This window comes from Physeter macrocephalus, chromosome 8 (genome assembly GCF_002837175.3).
Source record: "Physeter macrocephalus isolate SW-GA chromosome 8, ASM283717v5, whole genome shotgun sequence".
NCBI classification, from domain to species: domain Eukaryota; kingdom Metazoa; phylum Chordata; class Mammalia; order Artiodactyla; family Physeteridae; genus Physeter; species Physeter macrocephalus.
The window spans coordinates 80,669,456-80,681,351 of record NC_041221.1 but is presented as its reverse complement, the minus strand read 5'-3'; the positions used below and the strand labels follow the sequence as shown (position 1 = coordinate 80,681,351).

At 42.7% G+C, this 11,896-nt stretch overlaps 1 protein-coding gene across 5 annotated transcripts in view; it reads right to left on the bottom strand.

Moving 5' to 3' along the window:
- CMYA5 (cardiomyopathy associated 5) overlaps positions 1-11,896 on the bottom strand; it is a 152,920-nt gene that overhangs the window by 6,826 nt on the left and 134,198 nt on the right. Inside the window, exon 14 of one of the 5 annotated variants that reach the window (XR_003680958.2) lies at positions 8,277-8,377. The exons of 3 other annotated variants lie outside the window; for them this stretch is intronic. The gene's annotated coding sequence lies outside the window, so the exon portion shown is untranslated. Of the gene's footprint in view, positions 1-2,483; positions 4,260-8,276; positions 8,378-11,896 lie in introns of those variants that run through there. One more of the 5 variants, XR_003680960.2, reaches the window with a different exon arrangement.

Here is an 11,896-nt window from a genome sequence, read left to right as displayed (position 1 = left end):
GGGGGGGGGGGGGGGCCAGGGAAAAATCCACAGCAGCCCTAAGACTCACGCTTGGCTCTTTCCTTCTCCTTGATATCAGATTTTCATTTCTTAAAAAAGTGCCATCTGTTCTTTCTGTCAGTTTCACATTGAAGAAAAATAATTTCATTTCTTGAAATTGTGTATCTTCTGACTTTCTTTCCCCCAGGCTGGTTCCCTTTTTCGGCATAGATGAAGGTAAGGGAGGGCATCAGAATTGAGTTTCTATTAATACTGTTTGTGACTAACTCCCACCAGAAAGGATGAGCCCTGTAAAGCCAGGCTAGTGAGCAGTGTTCCGAGTAGACACCCAGTAGGGTTGGCTTGGCTTTGCCTGATGATGGAAACATTCTGTATCTGCATTGGTCTGTAGAGTGGTCACTAGCCACATCTGGCTCATGAGCTCTTGAAATGTGCCTAGTGCAACTGAGGAACTGAATTTTTAAATTTATTTCATTTAAATTAATTTAAATCTGAAGTTAAATATTTAGATATGTGACACAGTTTAGGGGATTCATTTTGTGTGTGTGTGTGTGTGTGTGCGTGTGTGTGTGTGTGTGTGTGTGTGTTTATTAGGGGAGTCTTTAGGGGAGGTAAGACATGCTAGGACGCTACAGCGGCAGGCTTTCACCCCCTCTGTCCTCTCTTGGTCTTCTCTTGGTCCATGGCCCTCCCATGCACCACCAACAATTGCCCCCCAAAATATGGATGACTTGGAGGTGCATTTATTAGGTTGTTACTGAGTTATTATGGTTCATAGGACTTCTCTGTTACCAGTCGGCTTGGAGAAACTGGGTTACACAGTCATAAACAGAAACACAAAAGCCTGAAATTAATTTTAAAATGTGATCTCAGCTCTTACAAAGGATCCTTCCCTGCTCAGGCAGTGTGGTCAGACCTGCAGTATGATCTGAGGCAGAAGAAAGCCAGTGAAGAAAGTAAAACAAAGCACAGCACTTTTACAAAATGCTCACCTGTTTGCAGAAAAATATGTTTTCAAAGAGAAGGGGAAAAAAAAAAAGAAAGAAAACACCTGGGTGTCTTAGTCGTGGGCCAAGAAGAGACCCTGGAGGAGCAGGTATGGCTCCCAGCGACAACAACTAGCCCAGATCAGGCCTCGTGCCCTTCTGGGGCACAGTGAGGCCAGGGGGTCTGGCCTCACTGCGTCCAGGGAGGCTTGCAGGCCTCCAAACACAGGATGCTCAACAAATACTCGTTAGCTGACTACCTAACTTTAAACTCTCAGGCATTTACATTTTTCAAGGAAATTTGGCAAAGGAAACCAAGTAACTATTTTTGGTTTCGCTTTAGGTTACACTTTATTCTGCACAATTTTGAGCCGATACAGTAAGAATATATAATTACATATGGGGTAGCTTTAGCAACTTTACAGAAGATGAACTTCCTGCCACTGGTATTTATGTTCTGGTGCAGAAGACATCAAAAGGAGGTGTCAGTGAACAGTTCACAGTTCTAGACATTTTACCCTCAATCTGTATTCTCTTTTCACCCATTTCCATGTCTTCTTTTCCTGTGAGAGTGGGGCTGAGGGTTGGGAGCACAGCCCAGCAAGATCAAGGGTTCTAGAACATTCCTTTCCTTCAGGGCCTCTCGTATAGGGAGGGTGAACCAAGGAGCAAGGCCAGCACAATCAGGCCTGTGGGGCAACGTCCAGGACACGGAGGAAAAGAGGGGCTCTTGACTTCCTGTCACCTGGCTCTTCACCCCCCACAATAAATGGCACCCCTTGAAGTGCTGGCCACTTCCAGGGAGAAGCTGTGTCCACAGGAAATGGCCTGATCTGTGTCTTCCTCACCCCCTTTGTCTTTCACCCAACTCAAAATTTTAAAACTCTTCATTTTCACTCTATCCTACATATGTATATTTTAATTTTATCTAGTGTTTACAAATCCCATGTTATCATTAGCTTCACTTACTAACACGTTTTAAACGTCTCACCTCATGGCTTTTGGGTTTGATTTTAATCATGTATCACTTCATTTTTTATGTTTTTAATCCCCTATTGGAGTTCAGCCATTTGTCTTATTTTAAATCTCGTCTAGTTGGAGTGTCTCTTTTGGGAAAAAAACCTTAATATTCTTTTATCAGAATTATAACTTTTCTTCCAATTTCCTAGACACAGACTTTCTTACATCTTATTTTTTGAACTTGAAGACTTTTATTTCTCTCATTTTTAAACCCAATTTATTTTAATTATTTCTTCTTTCTTTACCTTGAAATTTCAAAGTGCTATTTTTAAACTTATTTGGACATAACTTTGTGTTTAATATGTTTGATTTTAAGCCCATCTTAATATTTTAGTCTTCCTTTGTTTTTTGAAATTAAATCTTCAGAAAGGTCATAACCTTTCTGTTCTTCATATATATAATATGTATAGATGTGTATATATATGTATGTGTATATGCACATATATGTGTGTATATATATATATTTTTTATTTTACATGATTTGTTTTCCAAATGGTCAGTGAAGTTGTAGCCTCAGGAGTGTTAATAGTGGGGAGCTCCCCATAGACAGGTTGGAGGTCACCTTCACTCCTGCTGCCCTTGAAGGCCCTCTCTTCTCTTAACAGAGAAACCGCCCCAGTTCAGTGCTGTTTGACAAAGACCCTCTCCTCAACCAGCTGGAGAGCTCTAAATGTTCAAGCCCACCAGCCCCCAGGCAGCAAACCTCATTGTACACATGGAACCTGAGGAAAAAATAATCCTGTGGGCCTCCATCCATTTCTGCTTCTCCTGTGCTCTGAGGAGCAGAGCAACCATTAAGGCAGGCCCCTGAGGATCTTCGGGTCCTGCCTAAGATCTGTGTGTCTGACTCTGAGCTTCCCCACTCTTCTCTGCTCTGCCATGGGGAACAGGATGCCATTCTGAGGAGATTAGCAGACATCAGCATGCCCTGGATGCCTGGCTCAACTCTCAGAGCCCCACTGGATTGATGGCATGCTGACACTATGTAATTTGCCTCCAAATCCCCTTTGAGTCCCTTTGGAGGAGTCCCCAAGGGGGGGGGCGTCTTCCCAAGACGGGGTCTGCCCCACTACTGCATACTCCGCAAACTGCGTTCCCGCCTATTTGGTGAAGGGTATCTTCCTTACACCTTCCCTGACAGAGACTGGCCCTCCCAACTGCCCTTCGCTCCTGTCCCTGGTGGTGCCCCTTGAGAATGCTCCGCTGGCTCTGTTACTGGTGAGCTACCCCAGTGTAGAAGACATGGCTCAGAGAGGCCGTGAGCCCCTTCATTCCAGAAAGTGTCTAAACATAAACTGTCGTAGCTTGGAGGAGTTAGGCCCACCAGATCGGATGAGCCGTCTTACCAGGAAAAGTCCAACCAAATTCCACTCTATAAAGCTGGACCTAAAGTCTCTGAGTATCAAATAAGAGAATCAGGTGGAGAAGCAGGTAAAGAATTGAGTGTGATTTGGGTATATTTAGGCCCAAATTTAGGCTGTGGAATTCTCTACTTAACCTGGGTAAAAATTGTCCTGGTGAGGAATATTCACAGGATCCACTTTGTTTGGGTACATTATTCTCTGGGGAACCAAGAGCCGAAAAAAAGTTTTTTTTCCCCAGGAAACATGCCAGGTTTGCATTCGCCACAGTCCAATCTGCTTCTTTCTGTAGTTCTGTACCCAGAAAAGTCTCCTGCCTGTACCCAAGGAGCGAGCAGATGGGTCGGGGTGGGGTGGGGATCCGTGGAACTGGTGCCGTAAAAAGCTCTCGACAGAAATAAAACCCTGTCTTTCCTACTGCACTTAATACTGCCTTTCCTACGGCGGATGCTTATTAAAATGTGTCGCATGGCATCAAACCCAGGCCACAGGCTTCCCTTGCTGCCTCTGGGATGGCTAGATGGAGACCTCCACATCAGTGGTGCTTCTTGGCCTCCAGAGGAAGCTCAAGGTTCCTCCAATCCTGAGCCCTGGGGTAGAGAGAGGAGAGAAGGAGGTGCAGGGAGGAGCCTCAAGCAGCGTGTTCTAGGCATTAGGACAGCATTTGGCCCACCAGCTCCCTGGGCAGTGCTTGGCCGTAGAGCCACCTTGCCACCGGAGCTGTGAGTGTGGACAGAGGGGAAAGGAGCTGTGGATGCCCGAGGCCATTCAGGGGTGCCTCTCTCCCCCAGGTACTAGGTGGCAGCAAAGGTTTGTGGCGACAGGGAGCCTGCGTGCGCTCATCCTCTTCCTGTGTACTTGTTCTGCTTCTCCCAGGAGACTCTGGGCTAGACTGGGAGGGAGGGAGGGAGGGAGGGAAAGAGGGAGGAAAAAGAGTGACAGGATAAGCACTGAGGACTGACAATCTTCAAATTCAGAAAAAGACCATCCACCTGATGACAGTGACCTATAATATTCAACGCTACTGGCTATGCTGAAGGATGAGCGCTCTGACAATACTGATGAAGGCTAAGTTGGATAACCTTTTTGAAGGACAATATGATCACAGGAAACCAATGCTTTTAAAAAGTTAATATCCTGAATTTGTGGACCAACCCTTAAGGGGCGAAAAATCATATCTGGAGCAAAGACTTAGGTACAAGGAAGTTTCTCACAACATTATCTACAATCCTAAAAAAACAAAGCAAACCCCAAAACCCTACAACTTACATGCCAAGGGGTAGAGCTTAGTTAAATACATTCTAGTACATTCAGATGATGGACTATTTTGCAGTCATTATCCACCAGATTCTCACTACCTATTGACACAGGAAGATGCTCTAGTATAATCCCTATCTTTAAAAAACAACAAACATTTGCCATATTTCCTCATTTTTAAGATACTAACAACTGAATGAGGCACCAGAGGCTTAACAAAAGGCTTTTAGGGAGAAACAATAATAGGGCACTAAACATATATCAACTGTAAAATACATCCCAATTTAAGGAACATTAGAAAGTGAGAAATATGTGCTTTAGAATAGAAGAAATATATCTCTGGGGTTACTGCTGATTTTTATTTTATTCTTTATACTTTTTTGTAATTTCCAAATCTTTAACAGTAAACATAATTGGGCTGTAGGAATGCCTGGACCCATGTCTGATGTTTTCTGCCATGTGAAGGCAAGTACCACTGCGGTTTCTCCCTGCCCCGACTCCCTCCATTCAGGGAGACCAAAGGAGTCACCAGATTGGTGGGTTTAGAAGAGACACTGAACTTCCCAGCTCCTGCCGATCCCCTTCCTTCATGGAGCCCACCTACCAGCCCAGAGCACATCCTCCAGATCGCCCCAGCTCTTGGGAGGAAGGTTGGAGGGGCTGTCATTTGGGGATTCAGTTCAGCTCTGGGAGTCAATATTAGGAAGCCCACTTGCCTGCAGATATAAGCCCCATTCTCTAATATCAACTTTATCAGTGAACTGGTCATATTTTTTTGTCTTTTGCCTACTTTTTTGTCTTATTTCTCAATTCAAAACCCAAGCATGGAAGACGGGTGCTATACTGAACCTTCTCAAAACCTCCAACAAACAGGCTGAATTTTATAGTCAGATAAGATCATTGAGCAAAGAAGAAATCCAGTTAAGCCCCTTGGGGAATGATGCTTCCTGCACAGTGAGTTCTGCGTGGGCTCTAGGGAGGGGACAGGGACCAGGGCATTCAGGGCAGGCCTCTCTGGAGACCAGCGAACAAGCGGGAACCCTAGGTCAGAGGTGCCTCTTCTCTTTGTGCTTCCGCATCTCAGTTACAAGATGCCACTGAGAGAAGAATCTGCTTTTCCTCTCCTTGCAGCATCTCTTGGTTGCTAAGCAGATCCCCTGGGTAACTATGTGGGCACAAAACCTTTGCAGAACTGCCAGGAATCTGCTTCACCCAATTGTCAAAGTGAAAAATGAAATCATTCCTCTCACCTGTCACTACTTTGCACAAAGCTTCCATTATTGAATGGTGATGGCCCAGAATGTTATTCTCACCTACTTGTGGGAATATAAATGAGTTTTGCATATTTTACCCCCAAGAGAGTGGGAGGGGAGGAAGGGGGTGTTGGGATCTCTCAAGTTGATACTCTTGTGAGTTAATGATTGTGGAGAAGCAGGTGGAACAAATCAGCAGTGTCCTCTGCCCTTGGAAAAATGGTGCTTCAGGCAGGTGAAGACTATTCTGATTTAGAGGACGCTCTCCTTAGGCCCAGAGATGCTCATGAACCCCTCTGATGACCTCCTGAATTAGAGTCAGAATCTCTGAAGAGGAGGACAAGAAATTTCTGCATTTTAAAGAAATTCCTTAGATGATCCTTATGTGCCCTGTGCACTTTAAAGTTTGAAAGCCACCGCTTTCTCTAACATGGGATATGTATACAAACAAGTGCATTAAGAGGTGTTATGATAAATGTATGTCCTGGAAGGATTGAGACACTATCGGAGGGAGGGTCCAGTTTAACCGAGTGCAAGGAAAGTGTTGTTTTGAGTCTTGGGCGATGAGTACACGTTATCCAGGTAGAGGAGGAAGATGAAAAGGACATCTTAGGCGGAGGAGAAATGCTAGCAAAGAAACAGCTGCCTGAGGCTGGCCTAACGAGCTAAGAGTAATAAAAGCTTGAATGCACAGTGTTAGGAGAGGAACCACAAGTGAGCTGATGACGGAGGGGAGATTCTGGAGGTTAAGGAGTTTGGAATTTAACCTGTGGCCTGTGAGTTGCCCCCAAGAGTGGTATGTTCAGATTTGCATCTTAGAAAAGTCACTCTGAAGACTGGCACAGAAGATGGGTTGGGAGGGGCAAAACAGGAGGTGAGAAGACCACTAGAGGCTGTCCTAGCATCCCGATCCAGGCCCAGGCTGGGTATGAAGGTGGCAGGAATGAAGCCACTTTTCTTCCTTGGCCCTGATCCACTCAGCCACCAAGTGTACAGCACCAAACTTGAACCACAACACTGCTCAAATACCCTACCTATGTATTGGAATAATCAAAACATACGGAAGGATTGCTTAAGCACCAAATATGATGATGATACTGCTTTCCAAATACTTAAAAATACAATTTTAAATCTTCTCATGAAACAAGCTGTAATTCTTAGGCAAGTTGATTAATCCGGTGCTTCTCAAACCAGGGTATGGTGGTGCTAAGGGTTACCCGAAGCCCCAAGGTCAGAAGAGTGTATCTTCTAGGAGCATACAACTTCTTTGAAGACTGGGGGGCATTATTTTTTTATTAGTTCAAATGCAAACATACTATACTGTGGCGCACCAGTTTGGATTCTGATGGCTCATTCTTCTCAGCTATTGGCACATCTGTAAAATGCAGGGTTTGGTTTCCGTGACCTCTAAAGTCTTTTCACGCTCCAATATGTAATTAGTTTTTTCCTAACTAGTTAACATCATCATCCTTTCCCTCTAGATCTCAGAGATAGGTCATTTGTTTCTATTTCTGTAAGGTCACCCTCCTTAATTCGCACTCCTGCTGTTGGCAGCTCTTCTCCCAGTTCTCAGATCCTTTTAAGCATGAGGTGGGGCCTCTCACCCTCCGCCCCTGCAACGCTTGCTCAGCCAGAGTTTCTTGATCTCCCTCCATCTATCTTCTCTAGAGTTTGTCACCTTCCTCATCTCTAATTTTAAAAAGGAGGAGTGGGGGAGGCAATAAAGACAGAGTAGCCCTTTCTCCTGGACAGGGAGACTTCCATCCTCCTTTTGACCTTATCCTCAATTACTGCTGGTTTGACATTTTTCCCCTTTCATTCTAAGAAGTCCCTCCTGAACTCTCTCATTTGGAGTTTGAATTATTTTGCATTCAATGACTTTTTCAGGTTTTGGTTTAACATTTAACAACTTTGCCTGTCAGCCTCCCTTCCTTTTCCTCCAAAATGCTGAAATGCAGTAAAAGAGCAGAAAGGACTTTCCTTCACTTACAGTCATCACATCACTTAGAGTGGAATTTGGCTGAAACTTGAACCAAAATGTGATTGGTTTCATCAAGCAAGGAGTTAAGGATGTAAACCTGATGTTGCTAAGTTCATCATCTGCATTTTCCCAAACTTTTGATGTAATCACACACAGACACACACAGACACAGACACAGACACAGACACACAGACACACACACACACACACCTCACTCCTAAAAACTATTTTTAGGGATTTGGTTGGAGATTGGAAAATACTGTCATGAAGAGAACACTGGTTTAAGACAGAAAACAAAGGCTAGACAAAGGCTAGGGATAAGTAAATTGATCTTTCAATGGAGAAGGAACCACAATAAAGTTTCTAGGGAACACTCATTTAAATTTTAAAAATTAAATGTAGAGTAAGAAACACTCACAAAACCTCCAGTTTTCAGAAGTCTTTTCAGGTTATTAAATGATAATCTGATCAGGGCAAACCACAGAGTGGTCCCTCAATGATAGATGAACGGACGAGAACCTTGATAAAAGATCAGGGAGAAAAAGTGTTCAGTTATATATTTAGGGAGAAAGAATTTAAATTATACCTGTAAAATAATATCTGAATTTTCTATTCTGTCCCAGAAAGTGTACAACATCATAAAGAAATACAAATTAAAACCACAGTGCGATAACTCAGTACATGAACTATGCTGGTCAATATGGAACCTAGGAGTCATTGTAGGTTTATTAAAGAAATTAACCTGGTTCAATTGCTGGGGCTGAAACTAGAGTGAATGCTTTTGTATATTTAATGAGGATGTTGGAAACCAGAGTATGTGTGCGATAATGACAATGACAATAGTAGTGATGATGGCAGTAACAATAAAGGGTAGAAGAAGCTACTCTTTATTGTGCACACATATGTGCCAAAGAAGGCATATTAGGAATTGAAACAATGGGGCAAAAAAACCACTAAATAATTATTTGAAGTTTCTGGATAGGGAAGAAACAGAGAAAAATCAAGACTTCTCAGTTTAGAGAGACAAAGACTAATGGGATTTTATTAGTTTGCCAAACACTGATAACGCTAATTCCAACTAACTCCAATTGATCTAATTGCATAGTTTCCAATCAATCTTCCAATAATAATTTGGCTTTCCACATGGATTTGCCTATAGAAATATAAGTGCTGCTCCTGTGACCCGGCCTCTCCAGACCCTTGCCCTGTTCCAGCTTTGGGACTGGCCAACTGCAGGACCAAGTTCAATCACTGATTCTTTCAGGGATGGTTTCCCATCATCTTTAACATGAATGAGGTCTAAAAGGAGGAAATAGTTCTTTAAGCACTCTGAACTCTTGCAAATGAAGGTGCCATATACATGTAGGTAGAACTTAATATAATTTATCCTCCAAACTGGAATACTTTTGAAAGTGCTACTAATAATTAGGCTGGGCAACAGGTATACATAAAGACTATCATTCTGCGCCATCATTGTGAGCAAGGACATGGTTTCCAAACGCTAGCTCAATGACCAGGAGAAATTTCCATTATCCCACTGCAAAATCAGAGAAATGAGGGTCTGAAATAAATTTTTCTTAAATATTACAAAATATTTCATGCAAACAAAGAAGATTTGCAATTTACGTGTAAGGCATAAAGAATAAAATAACAGATGAAGTCTCAATCACATTCCTCTCCCTCTTCCCTAGATTTTACCATTATTCTGAATTTGTTTATCCTGAATCTTGAATTTGTGTTATCATTCCCTTGATTTTCTTTATAGCATTACTAGATACATATGTATCTCTAAAAATATTTAGTTTGTAGGGTTTTTTTTAACATTATGTAAATGGAATAATCATTTGGGAGTTATTTTTATAGGATTTTTTTTTCCTAACATCTTATAAGTCAGGAAGAACACAGCATCACTTCTGCAGTATTCCTACCAAAAAACCTCAACCTGAATCAAATCATAAGGAGACATCAAGGAACCCAAATTGATTATTCTACAAATGACTTCTCTATAATTTTCAAAAGAGTCAAGATTATGAAAGTCAAGAAAAGACTGAGGAATTGTTCCAGATTGATGAAAACTAAAGAGACACAACTAAATGCAACGTGTGATTCAGAACCATATATTTTTGCTATAAAGGACATTTTGGGGACAATTAATGAAACTTGAATAGGGGTCTGAGAATTAGATGACAGTAATGTATCAGTACTAATTTTCTGATTTTGGTAGTTCTATCATGCTTATATAGGCTATCATTCTTGCTTGTAGAAAGTATAAATAAGAAATTTGTAGTATCTAATTTTTTTCCCAATAGCTAAATGTTCCAGTACCATTTATTGAATAGGCATCCTTTCCACACTAATATCACTGCTAGTTCTACGGCATTTCAAGTTTCCATACATATTGGGTCAGTATCTGGGCACTCAAGTCCATTCCATTGGCCTTTCTGTCTGTCCCTGAGCCATAGAATCATGTTCATTTTTCCTGAAGAACATTTGGTATAAAAAAATTAAAATCCACTTACAATCAATTTGTACTACGATGGGGACACCAGTCTGAATTGCTTCCCCCAGCCCCTCCCCCGCTACCTTATATCTCACATGCCAGCCACTAAGAGGCTGCTGGCTTTCTATTTCTCGCACACACACCAAGCCTGTGAACCTGGACGCCATTTCTGGAGGAGCAGCCCCAAGCCCTTGGCTTTACCCCATGCCTTGGCTCCTGCCTGTAGCTTTTTTGATTGTGATGCATCCATTGCTTGGTTCTGGACACCACCCTCCTCCCCCAACCCCGGACATTCTATGCTTGGAAATGAAACACCAGAGATTTCTTTTCTCAGCATCTCTGGAAATCAACGGTGCTTTGGAAAGAAGTAGCCCTCAGTTAAAATAGTGCTCACTGATGAGGAAAGCATGCGAGCAAGGAAAACAGGTTATGAAGGCCTCTTCCACATGGGAGCTGTTAGGCCCCAGCTCACAAATGAGGCTTTTCCTTTTGGAGCCCTACAATAGCCTCAGGCAGCGGCTCTCAAAGTGTGGTCTCCTGATCATCAGCACCACCACCACTTAGGAACTTGTTAAAAATGCCTCTTCTCAGGACCCACCCTTGACCTAACTGAATCAGAAACACTGGGCTTTAGGAAGCCCTCCAGTAATTCTGATGCACTCAAGTTTGAAACCACTGGCCTAATGAATCTTCAGCCTGGACAAAAGTCTCTTCCCCCAGCTCTTGGGGGTACACAGGTGTGCTCAAATGTATAAAATTACTTTCTGCAGCAGAGCCCCAAGAAATCATCTGTCCGCACAATCAGCAAATGACTCATTGCACAAGTCTTGTCTCCTGAGCCAAGCTCAGGTTTCTAAGAACCTGCTGGGAACCTTCCCCACAGCTGTCCTCCTGGGATGTCAGGCTCAGTGTTTCTTCTCCCTTAACCGTCGCCAGCTCCTGTGTAGATAAATGGCACTACTATTCCCTAACCTAGAAACCTTGATACTTTCTTCAAATCCTCCCTCATTCTTGCTGTTCACATGCAATTACCAAATCCTATAGATTCTAAAGTCTCTGCTTTTCCATGTATAAGGGCTTTCTAGGTGTACTGCTTTTTGCTAAGCATTTTATGTGTTACTTTATTTAGTCCCCACAACAAGCCATGGAAGATAATACTACGATTATCATCCCCATCTTACATGGAGGAAACTGAGGTTTAGAGAGGAAGAGGAACTTCTCCAGAATCATCCAGCTATAATATTTCAAAGGCAGATATTTGAAAGGCAGATATGTCTGTCATACAACTCAACAAAAAAAAAACCAGACAACCCAATTGAAAAATGGGCAGAAGACCTAAAGAGACATTTCTCCAAAGAAGAAATACGGATGGCCAATAGGTACATGAAAAGATGCTCAACATGGCTAATTATTAGAAAGATGCAAATCAAAACTACAGTGAGGTGCCACTTCATACCAGTCAGAATGGCCATCATTAAAAAGTCTACAAATAACAAATGCTGGAGAGGGTGTGGAGAAAAGGGAACCCTCCTACACTG